The sequence below is a fragment of the Pleurodeles waltl genome, chromosome 10 (assembly GCF_031143425.1).
Source record: "Pleurodeles waltl isolate 20211129_DDA chromosome 10, aPleWal1.hap1.20221129, whole genome shotgun sequence".
Lineage (NCBI taxonomy): Eukaryota > Metazoa > Chordata > Amphibia > Caudata > Salamandridae > Pleurodeles > Pleurodeles waltl.
In genome coordinates, this window is record NC_090449.1 from 551561232 (window position 1) to 551577947 (window position 16716).

Consider the following 16716-nt stretch of genomic DNA (forward strand, 5'->3'; position numbering starts at 1 on the left):
TTTACATTTAAAGTCCGGTAAGGTGGTGGGCCCTTGGGCTGCAGAGGTGTTGCATGGCCCCCCGCATTCAATTAGCATTAAGCCCCGGGGAGGTGGTGATCCCTAGAGCTGCAGAGGGGTTGCATGCCCCCTACATTCAATTAGCTTTAAGCCCCAGGGAGGTGGCAATCCTGGGGCTGCTGGGAGCCACGCGGCCCCTCAGCTATATTAAGAATTTAGCTCTGGGAGGTGGTGGTCCCAGGGCTGAGGGGGAGCCATGTGGCCCCCCTCATAAAATTTGCATTTAAACCCCAGTGAGGTGGTGGGCCCTCGAGCTGCAGAGGTGTTGCATGGCCCCCGCATTCAATTAGCATTAAATCCCAGGGAGGTGGTGATCCCCAGGGCTGCAGAGGGGTCCCCCACATTCAATTAGCCCCCGCATTCAATTATCATTAAGCCCAAGGTAGGTGGCGGTCTCCGGGGCTGTGGAAGGGCTGAGTAACCCCTGCATTCAATTAGCTTAAAGCCCCAGGGAGGTGGCAATCTCAGGGCTGCTGGGGGCCACTGGGCCCCTCATCTATAATAACAATTAAGCCCCCGGGAGGTTGCAGTCCTGGGCTAAGTTAAACCCAGGAGGGGGGGCCACTTGCGCCCCCCTCCTTTATTTTAAACATACCCCCGGGACCTGGCCCACCTGGGGGCTTTAATGAAACAAGTGCAGGAGACTGCACTTGATTTTTAAAAACATTTTACCATGAATGTGCGACAATGTCACAAAATCACTATAAATGTTTTTTAACAAAAAGTGTTTTTTTCCCTGGCAGGGTCCCTCTGGGACTCCATCACCAGAGCTAAGGGGTCAAGGTGACTCTAACCTGACCCTTTTTCCTTTTTTTTACTTTTTGTATGGGGGACTCGGCTGCAACTGAGTCCCAAGATGGCTACCAACCCTTCCTGGTTTAAGTGTTTGCGGCCAATCAGAGCTGTGCATTTCCCAGCAAGAGCTCATCACTATTCTCAAATTCATCACAAAAGATTCATGGCCCTAGGTATACAAATTTGTTTTCCCTTTAATATCTCCTAAACTTCTGAACAGATTTACACCAAATAAGCAAAAGCATAATCTGCACACCGAAAGGTAGCTTTCTGCCAAATTTGGTGTAATTCTGTCCAGTGGTTTGGGCTGTAATCGTGCCTAAAGGTCCTATAGGAATTAACATGGGAAACACAACTTTTTTTACCCCCCTTTTTTTCAGCCCCCGCTTGAAAGACCACCCCGAAACTTTCCGTGTGCATCAGGAGTCACCAGGGCACTTTTTTGGGAAAATTTCTTGAAGACAGTGCCAAAGATATAGGTAAGTCTATGGAAACATGGTCCTAACTATAATTCACTACTGTAGACCTCCACTAGGAAATATTAACTAGTGGAGGTCGAGAGTCGGTAGTTATAGTTAGGACCATGCTTCCATAGGTAAAGCATTTTTTGACTTGCCTATATCTTTGACACCGTTTGACGAATCTTAACGAAATTTTCCCAAAAAGTGTCACAGTGTCACAGTGATTCATGTTGCGCATGGAAAGTTTCAGGGTGATCCTTCAAGCGGGGGCCGAGAAAAATGGGGCTCAAAAAGGTTGTGTTTCCCATGTTACCTCCCATAGGATTCTTTAGACAGGTCGAACCACTGGACTGAATTACACCAAATTTGGCAGAAATCTAGCTGCTGGCACGTAGATCATGCTTTTGTTTATTTGAAGTAAACCTGTTTAGTAGGTTTTAAGAAATTTAAGGAAATTCAAATTTGTATATCTCTGGCCGTGAAGTAATCGCAAATAAAGACAAGCTCGTGCAGGTAAATGCACAGCTCTGATTGGCTACCAACACTTCAAACCCGGTAGTGTTGCGAGCCATCTTGGGACTTGGCTTGAGCCGAGTCCCAGGACAAAAGTAAAAATAAAATAAAAAGGGCCACGGTAGGGACACCCTGACCCCTTAGCACTGGTGGGGGGGTCCCAGAAGGACCCCCCCCAAGCAAAAAAACATTTTTAAATGATTTTTTGCTGCTAGTTCACAATATTTGCAGCAACAAAAAAAACAAAAAAGTGCAGGCTTCTTTTTTAATAGGCCACTGGGTGGGCCAGGTCCCAAGGGCATTAAAAATGTAGGCCTTCTTACGACCCTGGCGGTTGGTGATAAAATGGCAGTAATACGGCAAACAGGCCGGCGGTAACTACTGCCAAATTATGACCATGGCGAAAAGATCTCCGAAAGACAGCCAATGTACCACACTCACCGCCAGGGCGGAAACAACAGGCACCATGGCGGTAGCCACCGCAGCCAGGCGGAAGTCAAAGTTCCACCCACCATAATGTGACCAGACAATCCACCACCTTTTCTGGGGCGGTACCAATGACATCAAAAGCCTGGCAGAAACAGAGCTCAGAAGTGAAAGGTCTCACCATTGGAGACACAGGGAAGAACCACGCAGCCATGGAACCAGATTTCCAATTATATTCTACGTTCTACACCACCATGAACAGCAATGCCGGCGAAGATGACGATGGTGAGTTGAGCCGCCTAGCACACAAGGGAGGGGGGGGTAGGAAAGCTAGAGTAATACACACACGCACAACACACACACCATACACAGAACCAGATGCACAAGTTAATCCACCTAAATCGGCTGAATAATGCAAGGACAACACAAATATACTAAAGTGATTGTAATAAGATCAACACAATATAAAAATAATTTAGCCAATGTTAGAGATATCTACAAATGTACAGAAAAAGGGACACTGCCCAGTCCTCAGTTCGCGTGGGCCACATGCCCACAGGGCAAAGTCCAAGGCCCCACTTGTCACCTACGTCAATACGGAGAGAACACTACAGGGGCATCAGTTGGCAAATAGGCAGGCACCTCATGGGGAGGGGAGGGGGCACGTCAGCCGGGAGCGGAAACAAAACCACTGGTACTGGAGGGGGCAACATGCCCTGAGCTTTTTCCTGGGGAGTGCAAAGCCACAGTCTTTCGAGTGGGTGCCTTACCCACTGGTTCTGAAGTGGACAAGCCGCACAGCAGCCCATGGAGGCAGGATCACATAGCATCCACTGGCGGTGATGGCTGCACTGTGGGGGTGCTGGTGGTGGGAGGCTCCTGCACAGCCTCTGCACCCTCGGATGGCTGCACTGTGGTGGTGGTGGTGGTGGGAGACTCCTGCACACCCCTGCATCCTTGGATGGCTGCACACCCATGGTTGGTAGTGGGGGCTCCATAACAGCTGCTGGTGCAGGCTCCTTGCCCTTCTTGCCTGCTGGTGCAGGCTCCTTCCCTGTTCGGGTGGAAGGTGCAGGCTCCTTGCCCTTCTTGCCTGCTGGTGCAGGCTCCTTCCCCTTTCGGATGGTAGGTGCAGGCTCCTTCCCCTTTTGGCTGGCTGGTGCAGGATCCTTCCCCTTCTTGCCTGCTGTTGCAGGCTCCTTGCCCTTCTTGCCCGCTGGTGCAGGGTCCTTCCCCTTTCAGATGGTAGGTGCAGGCTACTTCCCCTTTTGGCTGGCTGGTGCAGGCTCCTTCCCCTTTAGTATATGTGGCCTGGAATCCTTCCCACCATGAGTAGGTGCGGATGGAACTGGGCCCGTGGACTATATGGCTGAGGTGCTTGGCTGGGTTTGTGATACCCTGGACATACATGCAGGACAGGGGGGGTAGGGAAGAGGTCAATGGTGGAAAGGAAAAGTTTCTTAGGGACATTAGTGCGGGAAGAGGGAGAGGGAAGGAGAGTGGAGGATGAGGGAGTGGTTGTTGGAGGTGTTTGTCTGCTGGATTTGGGTGCAAGTGCATGGGCTGTATGCTGTTGTGAGGTGGATGGCTGTTGGGTGTCTGAGTGCTTGCGTTTATGTACTTTTGGAGGGGGGACAGATGCACTGGGAGAGGACACAGGGGACGTGTGCATGGATTTTGCGGAGGTGTCTGCCAGTGAGGTGACTGTTCTGCTAGGTGTTGTGATGATGCAGGTAGCAGATGATGATGTTGTGCATGCAGGTGTGAAAGTGGACGTAACCGGTTGGGAGGTGGAGGAGGAGGGGGAGATAGTGGAAATAGTGGATGTTGTTGTGTCTGCAACTGGATGGTGTTTGTGTGAGTGCCTGTGGGACGAAGTAGGGTGCTTGTGTTTTCATGTAACACTCTTGGGTGTTGTGCTGTGTGCATGCTCCTCTGGCTGTGTGCTTGGGATGGGTTGGGGTTGAGGGGAATGGAACTGGGAAGTGGTAGTTGGAGGGGGACAGTAGAAACAGTACAATGGCTTCCATCAGAGAGGAGGCCAGAGCCTGAATCAATCTCTGTTGGGCTGCCAATGCAGCATGAATGCCCTCCAGGAATGCATTAGATTGTTGCATCTAGGCTACCAGCCCCTGGATGGCATTCACAATGGTTGACTACTCTACAGAGATGGATCTCAGGAGGTCAATAGCCTCCTCAATCAGGGCAGCAGGGCTCACTGGGACAGGGCCTGAGGTGCCTGGGGCGAAGGAGATGCTGACCCTCCTGGGTGAGCGGGCATAGGCCACTCACTGAGGGACTGCTGGGAGGGTGGTGCTGGTACAGGGGGTGGCAGCTGTACCTGTAGCTGGGGTGGTCACAGAAGTGTCCACCACCACCAGGGAGCTTCCATCAGAGGAGATATCTGTGTCTGAATTGTCCCCTCCAGTTTCCTCAGTGGAGTTCCCCTCGCCCTCAGTTCCACTGGTGCCCTCAGCGTCAGTGGACTCTGCCTCCTGGGTCCTGTGGGATGCAGCTCCCTCCGTTGCGGGTGCTTCTGCTCCTCTGCCAGATGATGCTAATGCACATAAGGACAGGATGACAAAACAAGAAAGGGGTGGAGAGACAAAGGATAAGCTGGGTCAATGGCTGCACCAACACCACCGTTGGCCTACACAGCACCCTCACACACAGGCAACAGGTGTATGCACTATGCATTGCACCACCACTAATACTGCTAGCCACCAAGGCATAAGGAGGGTCACACACCGCCAACTGCCGCACACCTGGGACCCACGCAGCCCTGACCAGTAGTGGATGCTTACAAGCTAGGTAGGCAGGATTATCCCTTGAGAACCCTAGCCACCAGAGGACCTACGCTGCTATGTCAGGCCTAGCCTTGGGGCACCCACTAACAAACATCCACCACCCAGATACCACCCCACCAGCCATAAGTTGGAATGATAGCCACTGTACTCATCCCCTTGTGGCTGCTGTGATGTCCTCGGGTGCCCATCCAGCTCAGGATAGGTCACTGCCAGTATGCGGGCCACCGGGGGGCAGGGCTCGACGGGCACCCATTCCTCGCTGGGATTCCATCCCCAGCTGGGCCTCCGTCATCTTCTGTGACCAGCGTCTCAGGTCCTCTGACCGTTTGCGACAGTGGGTGCTCCACCTGCCATAGACCCCCAGGATATACCACCAGCCGTATTACGAGTTCCATAGGATATAATGGACTTGTAATACGGCTGGTGGTATATCCGTCACATTTGGGACGGATTAACACCTTCCGCCAAAGTTGTAATCAGGTCCTTAGGCTCCTGAAATCCAGGTTCAGGTGCCTGGTCCTGACAGGAGAAAGCTGCCTCTTGTATGCTCCACAACTTGTTTGCAAGATAATTCTGGAATGTGGAATCCTGCACAACATTTGTGTCCGGAAAAAAATCCCTTAGGATGAACAGGTTCATGTCCCCAACGAGGAGGAAGATGATGATGGAGCAGATAATGTGTAGGGGGAACAACTGAACACTGCTGCAGGCGTTCATAGGAGACTCCACTCTGTTGAGAACTTCTACACATGGTTACTATACTATAAACATCACATTGTATATAGCATGAATAAATCACTTTGTACCTGATTCTCCTTGGTCTACTCGTTCTCCGCTACATACACCATTGGAATGTGACTCAAACCTCAGTGAACAGGTAAGTAACACAAAGGTGACCAGTATGGTAGCAACATCATTTGTGACATAAGCGGGTCTACTGCCAGCATCTCACACATCAGTGACACACAATTTGCGGCCATGTGACTCCTAAAGGTCTAGATCTATGCACCACTACATGTCTTGTTCCGTCAAGTAGGCAAGGTGCTAATACCTAGCCCATTCACCACAACAACACCATGCATAACAGGATGTATGCAAGGGGTGCACACATAATAGGTAGGGTCTGTCAGCAAATGGATATCAAGTTATGTAGGAACAGAACACTGTCACAGCTCTTGGTGACAGTCGCTTTGCCTGCATGGTACATGTGTGACAAGGCTGGAACATCATTGCTAACTGAGGTCCTTCAGTAAATGTCCATGGATTGTTACCAGTGTCCGATGCTGAGCCATGTCCATGCATGACCAGAAAATGTTGCTGTAGAAGATGTGTACAAAGTGCAAGTAGCCTAAAGATTTGGAGCAATCTAGATGACAATATACTGTATGTCTTACCAGTAGTGCAGAAATACATGGAGAAGGGATACACATAGACCAACACTGACTGTACAAGACATCAATGTCTACATGTCTACATTTCACATATGTACAGAGAGGGTGGGCAGGTCAGTAAAAAACCCATTCATGTTGGGCAGTAGCATACTTTGGTATTTGCCCATTGCATGCCATAATGACAGGAGGCTGTGACAGACAACACCATCTGTACCCTGGCATGTTTCCAATATTGAAGTCACAACAGATATATAATCCCAACAAGCTGCCCAAGTAAACAACTAAGGACATCAAATAATGTCACATGTCCCACATGGTCAAGCACCCAAGCTCTGTACATGAGAGTGGAAAACTGATATCAAGTACCACAGAGGAAAATGTGATATCCTGGTCTGTATGACCACAATTTGCATGTGTCTGTCCGTTGGGGAATATGCATAGTTGTGCTGAGTAGGAATCATGAAGAAGCTAGGTCCCTGCTCATGAAACCCACACACCACTGCTCTTGCTACATTAATGAATTGCATTGTGAGGGGCCTGATGCATGTGCAAAGGGGGTTGAGTAAACTGGAGCTCCCTCAACTTGTCCCCTCACATCCAACCATAGGTTTGTGTTGCCATACAAACTCACACAGTTGTGATGATGAGTAGGCTGCCATCTATGCAGACTGCAGCACTGTTACACAGTGGAATGCCATTGTCTGTGACTGTCACACCAAACTTGATGTGGACAAATGTGAGTGCCTAGTTGATGGCATGCGCAAATATGCCACATATCTCAGCACACATGTACCACTGTAATGGTTCAGGCATGGATTCTGAGCAAAAGGCAATCTAGCACAATAGTAAGGGCATAGGTATCACAAGATCAGTGACTGTAAGAAATGACCTTCACATGTGTTCCGACATACAGAAACATAGGTGGCACTCATGTGAAAATGCATGCATTTGTCAAATGCCAACATGTGTCCATGAAGGAAGATAGTACTATGAGGTTTCAAATTCCAGGAACACACCACTGTCAACATATGTTACAGATAATACATAACACATGTCAGTACACACACACAGCAAGTATCAATCTTCACCAACAGATGTATACATAACATCTCCTGCAACTAAGATGCATGGGGGACCAAATGGCACATGTGTAGCAGAGCAACATGAAGTAAAAGCCAACAACACACCACAGAGTGGACATACCTGCACAAGCAAATTGGCAGGGTTTACTGTGAGTAGAAACTGTCATGGTAGTTACATGCTTTACCATGTGTTGGACATAGGCCACCATATATATTATGTTGTAGGTATGTGTACATTTGAAGCTCAGACATAACAATGTAGTCCACCCACAAATTAGTATACATATACATTGTACACACATAGCACACGTCATATGCACAAGTTTTGAGTAGTTGCATTCAGCAGACTCATAAACAAACTTATAGGTTCACCATACCATTGTCACCATAATGACAGTACTGGACATTCATGCACATGTTGCCATAACACATATACAACATTCTTGCACAGCCCATGTAACATGGTAAGATAATCAGGGTGCACTCAAGGCCTACAATGCAAAAATCCATGCAAGTTCATCATGCATCAAAAATCTATGATGCAAACGCATAAACTACACATTACAACATTTGTAAAATGACACCTTGGCCCTGAGTGTCAATTGCAGGTACATACGCCTCTGAACGCACTATGGTGTATAATTCATGCATGACCGTCCTGCTTCAAACATTTTTGCGCACACACATATACCATACAATACTCCTAAGCTAAAAGATGCCTAGCCCTTGAGCGTCTATCATACGTCCAGAGGCCTTTTCACGCTAATGATGAGAAAAAGATTCATGACGGTCATGTGTCAAAAAAACCGACGCATGACTGGAAAGGTGGTGCACACTCCCAGGAAGTGATGAAACAGGACATCCTGCCAACAAACATGGCACAGTGAGTTCACTTTCACTTTCATTTCACAGTCTTATTGTCTGTGACTGAGTGAGGATGTGTGGAGGTGGTATTTGAGTTGGATTGGTGTATTTTGGAGTGCCTGTAGTGTTTCTTGTGCTGTGTCTTCTAGGTGTTGTCCTTAGTTGTCCTTAAGCTTGTCTTTTGTAGTGTAATTGTACTGTATTTTGTCTGTATTTTGGAGTGTTTGTCTGGGCAGAACAGTTGTTGGGGCAGTTGGGGTAGTTGGGTTAGGGGTTAGGTTTACTTTATTTTTTTGTTTAGGCTGAGCTGCACTTGCAGTATGTATGGGAAGGAGAGGATACAGCGGATGGCTGCGGATGAGCTGGGGGGTTCATCTGGTTTGTACAGCACTACCTCCGTTTGATGGTGCTACTGGGTGGCCTGGGAATCCTTGGATACCTCACAGAGGCACGGCGGTTGCAGCAGGGCAAGGTGCTTCTCCACCTCAGAAGGATCTTCGGCAGTGGAAGGAACGACCACCAACTGAAACATTGATGGGCTGATCTGGTGACAACGGACCAGGATCTGTTGGATCATCTTGGAACTGAGATTGGTGGAGCAGTTGTTAAGTCTCACATTTCCATACAAAGTCCTTACTTTTGCAGGTGTATGAGAGTTGCAGATACGGTTGAGTGCTGTATGTTATGCCTGTGGATTTGGACATGTTGTGTGCTACCTGAATGATGAGTCCCAGTGCCACCTTAGACCTGCAACTCGGATGTACAATGATGAAGCTAATGCTGGGCAGATGTACCATTTTCACTGCACAACCATTGCAAAGTGTTGTGCATAGGGCAACTCGGTAATGAGCAGCACAAAATGAATCCTGTTCCATGCATCATGTATGGAAGGGGGTCCCAAAACCTGTGTTGGTGGCATATGTATAAGCCACTGAGTAAGTTTGGAAATCCCTTAGTACAATTATACCGGCACTCTGAACTGCTGCTGAGAGCAGGTGTGATAAAGAAAATGTATGAAATGGGTCCCCAATGTACTCAGTAGAAGTCTTGAGGATCTGTTGCAACTCCTGCTGAGTACATCATTTGCCTACACAGAAATAGATCAATTTGGACCCTACCTGCATCATGCTGTGCCTTAATTCTCATTAGGCACACACATGGCAGGTGTAAGGGGTGCACTGAGGGCCACAAGGACAGTATTAATGCAATTGGTGCTGCACCCCTGTTGTTCTATTGGTCCCTTTGTGTCATTGGCCTAAGACCATGTAAGGGATCTTGACCATGCACTACTAGCACTTCCCTGTTCCAGTTCCATTTGTATCACATTCACACTATAATATGTCTATTACCACACACATGTGCAGAGTCAGTTCCACAGGCCTGCTGCTTCTCGCTGACAGTGTGGGGATGCCCTGCATCTGCTCCTTCACTGGCACATCACTCAGTAGCCTGCGCCAACAAATGCATCCTTGCACCACAGAGCAAGTGTTTCTGTGTTCAGGCATTTTCTATTCTCATGTCCTTATCCCTCCCTGGACAAATAATGGTATACCATGGCAACAATGCCTTGCCACACACTATTGGCAAGACATCCATGATTTCAATCAGTCAATGTGCAGCTAGGTACAACTATCTTCACATTAGTATACTCCCATAGCATTATTGCTCATGTGTGTGCCTCGTGATGGGACACACACATTACTTACTTCACTGAAGAATGTATCACTCATTCCTCAACACCTTGTAATACTCACACACCCCTGGGCAGTAGCTTGTCAGTTTGCTGTGACAACGAGGTAGATGTCTACGGCATCTGAGGCAGCCCCAATTGCTATGAGTGTCACAATGAGACAGCCACTGCAACAACCATTGCATGCTCCTTAGATGCAATATTCAGGGTCAAACAGTCCCATATGGTCATGGAGGTGTAGAGCTAACAGACACCTGCATGACAGTGCCCTGTATAAGTGGTGCAGTGAGAAACACCACAGGAGTGTCAGGGACAGTGTGGTTTGTAGCTTTGTCGGTCTACATAATCTGAGACTATGTGTGATTGACTGATCATAGATGTTTGTTAGTTGCTCTGCCCTACTGCTAGGATGATGTGCTCACTCAGCCTAACAAGTTAACAGAATGCAATGTCGTCCATTCACTGAAATGTACAAATCACACTAACTAATGTTTTCCATCCATGTCTTGCAGGTAGACCTGCACCCTACATCGTAGGAGAGGTTGCGCGATTCGAAGACCCTGATACATCCAGTAAGTGTCATCTTGTGCCTCGTGGGTGCCAATCCAGGGCTTGTGTGAGTCAGTCTGAAGTGTGAGTGCCATGAAAGATGATTTTGCCTGACCAATGATCTGATATCATTGGAGAATGAATGGTGACATCATGAATGGTGGAATGTTGTACAATGAGAATGGTTTGCTTGTAGTTCAAGGGGCAACGTGTGCTGACATGGAACTGTGTGAAATGCGAATTGTCATCGCTCACCAGTTAGTCATTGGTGTCTACCATGATAGGTCTCTGGGCAGCTGTCTATGTACATAGCATGCTTGTTTACAGCCACTTTGTCACAGCACCATTGTTAGCACAATGTGCCACACATAGCTTACACTTACTGACAACATGGTACAGATGTGGGTGACTGCTGTAGAGGTCTCTAGGGGGCTTATGTAGGAGACACATACAACACAAGTGCCTCAGTACCCCTCAAATATAATGAGTCTGTAGTACTGCAAGGATCCATATTGTGCTGTACCACAATCAGTAGTGTACACATTTAGTAGACAACTAGCCTCCAGATGGTTTTGTAAAAAAGTATATGATTCTTTCCACACCAGATCTCAAGCAGTTTTCACAACATGGTCCTGCCACCATGATATTTGTGAGTGATGTAGGTCATATCACATATGCATATGATATGAATGCTGTGTGCGTACCTGGTACTGTGATGATGTCTGACATGCATGTGCAAATGATGTACTATGTTTCTGGATACTGTTGCAGCACCCACTGCGGTGCCAAACTCACTGTGGCCCTAAGGGCACCCATACAGGCTCCATGTGTGTGCCGTTTAACACATGTAGCGCTACCTTGCACAGGGTAATGGTCTTCGGTTCTGGAATGCGTTGACAACTATAATGTGCAGCTCAGGCTTAAAGCCAAACTTTCCGGGAAGTTTCATTCAGTTGTACATGTGGGCACATCATGGGTAATGGCATGCCCCCTTGTTACGTATGCTCAGGTCATGTCTAACAACAGGACGCATTAGTGTTGATTGACCAAACCTTAGAATCACAGGTGGAACGTTACCTGACCCTCTATCATATGGCCCACACCTTGCCTCCATGATGACTGGGCAAGCATTGATGTTTCACCAGGTGTGTTGAGGTAATGGATTGCATGCACAGCCCACCCTTATGCACAGGGACACAGGAAATCCAGACTTGTTGGGGCATATGATCCTCACAAGTTAGAAGACACAAATGTTGATCATGGACAATTTTGTCCACCCAGCTCTGGGCCCTGTTGTTTCAAGTACATTTCCGTCATCCCAGTGACATGTACATGATACTGATGATGGCTGGTAGGAAATAGTCATAGATGAGGAGTATGTCATTTGTGAGGAATGTGTGTTGGACTGTATGTGATATTTGCAGTTGCAGTGTACATTATATGTCTGTACAACCTCCACCCAATGCTGATACTGATGTTTGCTTCTCCTCCTGTTTCAGCTGCCAACATGACTGAGGCAGAGGCGAGACTTCCCTACGAGGGCCGAACGGTACTGCCATATAATGGAGGTTGATGATGCCTACTGCCAAATAGTAGGAGATTCAAAAGGGAAAAAGCATCCGGGGAATGGCTTGCCTTTCCCCATGGGGGACCTCCAAGACAGCCACAAAAGGACACTGGAGACAAGCCATCATGGGTGCAGGGGGCCACAGCTGGATCACAGCCCGCAACACCAGCTGCACCAGTGATAACACAGCCACCACCACATCCACCTGCAGCCGTAGTCCCTAGTAAATTTGAGCAGGACATGAGGAAGGGCATTGCCTAGATTTTGGACAGACTGACCAAATTGGAGAAGGATGCTGCAGAGGACCGCAAGTTATTGAGATACATCAAGAAAACATTTTTAAAAAGCAAGAAGTCAACTATTAAAGTGTTATACAACATCCCAGTTCATTCCCCTCCCTTTTACTGTTTTGTATAGTTTTATATGGGGTTTTACATGTGTAGTGTTAGGGTAGGCATAGGCTAGGGTATGTATAGCAGAGTGGTTTTTTTCCTAATTTTTTTCATTGTTGGGGCGTTGGGTGGGGTGTTATGTTGGGGTGTTTGTGTATTAAAAAAAATACCAAAAAAATATATGTTTGTTTAGGCCATACGTTAGGTTAGGACAAGTGTAGTCATAGTTTGTGTTGTTCTACTTGTATCTCATCCCTTAGAGGGCGTTGGGGGGCCAATGTTTAGAGTGTGGTGTTACATGTGTAAGATAAGTGTAGAATAGGTTAGATAGGTGTAGTTTTAATGTAAGGATAGTTAGTATAGGTTTGTTTAGATTAGGATAGGTTTTAGGTTTTCATTTGCTTGCTGGTTTTAATATTACAACCTGTTCATCTTAGCCTAATTAGTTTTATAATTGATTGGGTCTGGGGCTTGTAATGAGTGCATTGGCCAAGTTGGGGGAATGGCGTAGGGTATGCTTACTGTCTTGATTTCACAGGTTTCCCAAATGCATCCCCATGACCAAGGAGCTGTCAGAATGGCAGCTACATACTGTCTACTAGTGCATACATTTGCCATCCTGTGTTCCAGTCATTCACAATGTGTATGTAATCTTTATCTTGGACACATGGTACTTCACCTGTAGTTGGTGGATCCTGCTAATTCAATGTTGCTAAGTGTGGTACATCTGACAACTCCCAATTTTGGAACTGTATTCTGCAACACTGACAGGTGGACATCACTGATTAGATTAGCTTTCCTTGTTCCACAAAATCAGTTGTACTGGTACTCCCATCTGGGTTAATTATGATTGATTGGGTAATGAGTCATACATGCCGTATGTCTACTTCAAAGAATATGTTTTCCAAAGCATTTAGTAAGCACAGTTAGTTGTTTGTTGCCCACAACACCATCATTCAGCTTCCTCTTGTTTGAGTCCTAGTGTGTGGCTTAGTGTTTAACAGCCATGCCCTCGTACTGATGTCCTGTACACATTGATATGGATTGACACAATGCAAACTTTTAGCTGAGTAGATGGATCACAGTAAATGTAGAAATGCTACATGTGTACAAGGTGCTTTATTTTCAGGTGCAATTGTTATTGGGATTTCTATACGATATCCATTTCATAGATCCCATGAGTGAACATTTGCCATATGTAGCACTATCGGATTTCAGGGTAGAGGGACCTGTCATGAGACATGGTTACGAGTAGTGTGCACTAGTGAGGAGTGCCTAACATTGACACTTGGTATGGTAGAGACAATGACAGCACATGGCAGACATTTCTACAGAGGTTAGGTGAAGAGGGAACATTTCCTACTGTCACAACACTGGCATGATCTTAAGCATAAAACTAAGGAGAAATTGTCCAAAGGGCCGAGACTGGCGCTACTGGGTGCTTTTCCTGGTGAATGTTATTCCTTCCACATCTTCATCCTCTGATGTGTGTGGTGTCTACTGTCCCATGACTGATGCTGTTGTAGAGGTAGAGGGGGCCACATACACTGCAGGGGATAGAGATGTGGAGTCAAAGAACCAGCAGCTGCCATTTGGGGCAACACATAAGGTATCACTGCTGCAAGGAGGAACTGCTGATTCTTCAAGACTGCAGCAACATCACAGTGGTAAGCATCCATGTTCTCTGTGAGGGAGGCCCTTCCCACTGTTTAGAGTCCAGGGTATTCTGCATGCTGCTTTCATTTTGGGAGGGCATTTGTCATAGCCTCTCCTTCATGACAGCAGCTATGTCAACCAGAGACTGCTGGACTCCACGTAGCAGGAAGTGGGTGCCTCTGATGGCAGCTGAATTGTTCTTATTTGAACTGAAGCACGTCTGCACTCCCTCTAGGCTGTCTGCCATGGTCTCTATCTCTAACTGAACCTGCTTTGCCAGCTCCCACTGGACTCCTACCACTGTCCTCTGAAAGCTGATCTCTGGGTCCTCAGAGTCCAGGGGTGTGTGAGGACTGGCTGGTGGCTTGTGTTGGTGTCTTGGTGGTTCCTGTGGTGACCCCGCAATGCTGTGTGTCCTCCCTGCAACTGGAGGTGGTGTATGGAGTGCTCCTAGGGCATCATGCAGGGTATGTTCATTGAGCACCAGGTCATCCATCTCATCAGGGAAATCCAGGACAGGCAGGTCAGCAGGAGATAAGCCATCATCCTCTGCAATGAGATAGTGTAAAATCAATACTGTATTACATTGGCTGTAGACATGGGACATCATGTATTTCGCCACTGGAGTCTCACTGACACGTCACTGACCCAAAGTTGTGGTTGTACTTATATGTAGCATTGTGCATCACACATGGTCAAGCTCACTAGTAATGGAATATGACGGAGCGCAACGTTGCGCACAGAGTGGCAGAGCCCCTCTGCGTCAATCGCACAACACAGGGATGCGCCATATTCGTTTGCATACGGCTGACCCCTGTGTTGTCCCCTGGACTGGCACTACATAGAGGTGCCTAGTGCCAATGCAGGCATCCTCGCACCATTGTACAAGGATGTCTGTGCTGAAAGGTTTGATTGTTTATGTGTGGGAAGGTGTCCATACCTGCACATACACTGTTACTCATGGCAAATTGGCTCCTGTGTGTGTCAGAATGCAGCACACATAGAAACGTATGAACAAGGGGAAACACATGTATGCCGCCTCGTTGGGCCTTGCTGACACCACCCCTGGGATGGCCTTAGATTTTTGCGCTGCCACATGTTCACTGATACTTGTAAATCTTAGGCAACACCCAAATGCAATGGGTGTTGCAGTGTGCGTACCATGGCAACAAAAAATTGTGTTTTGACACTGTCTCAGATTTTTGACTATTTGTATTCCGGAGTATGGCCAAATATATGACACCAGCCCAGGGGTGGGTTTCACATGTCAAGATCTAGCAGTGATGCTTACATCTGTACTGCATTTCTTGCTTTTACTATGTGTGCTGCATTATGCAGCACACAAAGTAAGAGCAAATCACACTTCCAGGTTGTTGTTGTTGTGCAGGACAGTGTTCCTTTTTGCACAGAAACATTCTCCCCCTCAACACAGCCATCCTTTCACTATGGTTGAGGGGTGGCTTCACTGGCGCACAACATCTGATTACCACCTGCTCAGGGAGGTATACAGGGAGCCGTGTTTTCTAATGCATATGGTGCATCCCTGTCTTTTTTCAATATGAAGGTGCATGATGCTGTCTAATTTTGCACAACAGTACACACCATCATTTTCTGTTTGATCTAGCCTTCTAACTTGTCAAATGATGAGATTGCAGCCACTTGTTCAGCTTCACACATGATGTTTACATACATGCATAATGTGTTGTATGCATTTATTCTGTGGCCATTCTCATGTGACGCATATGGTTGTATGTGAGTTGTTGTGGGTTCAGCCTGTATGGGTTCTGTTCCACAGGTTGCAAGCTTTAGGGCAGATATTATCCTAATGGGCATGGCTCAGGGCAGCTGCAAGGTGTGTTGCAGTACACTGCAGCAGTTTTGATATGCAGGGATGTGCAATTTTTACCTGTATACAGTACAGCCCTGCAATTCCTCCTGCGCTTGCACAGATTAGTGCTCCCTGCACCAACACAGGCATTGTTGCAGCATGATGATGGGGTGGCTACCTTGAAGTGATGATGTGTTCATGTGCAGGGAGGTGTCCCTTCCTGCACATGTACAAGCTATTTGGGGGGATATTGCATTTCAAAGTGTGCTGCAAGATGAAGCACACATGAGTATGGGTAATGCAGCATTGAGTTAGTGAAGAATTTTGGCTTGATACACCACCCTGACACCCCCCCCCCCGGGGTGGTATTGATGTCCGTCTCAGTCTCTGATGTCTACGTTGTGTTGGTACAGGGGCTTTGACTATATGCAATGGGTGTTGTGATGGCACAGCCACACTATTTGCACGTGCCTTCCAGGGAATGTGGTGCATATTTAAATGGTGGAGTATGGTCATTTTGATTGGCCTGTGTTGATGTTGTGTATATGTTGGTGTGCATAGCACAACCAAAGCGTCAGTACATATGTGGCCTGGATGAGGATGGTACATCTTTACTCACAGCCTATGGCCCTCAT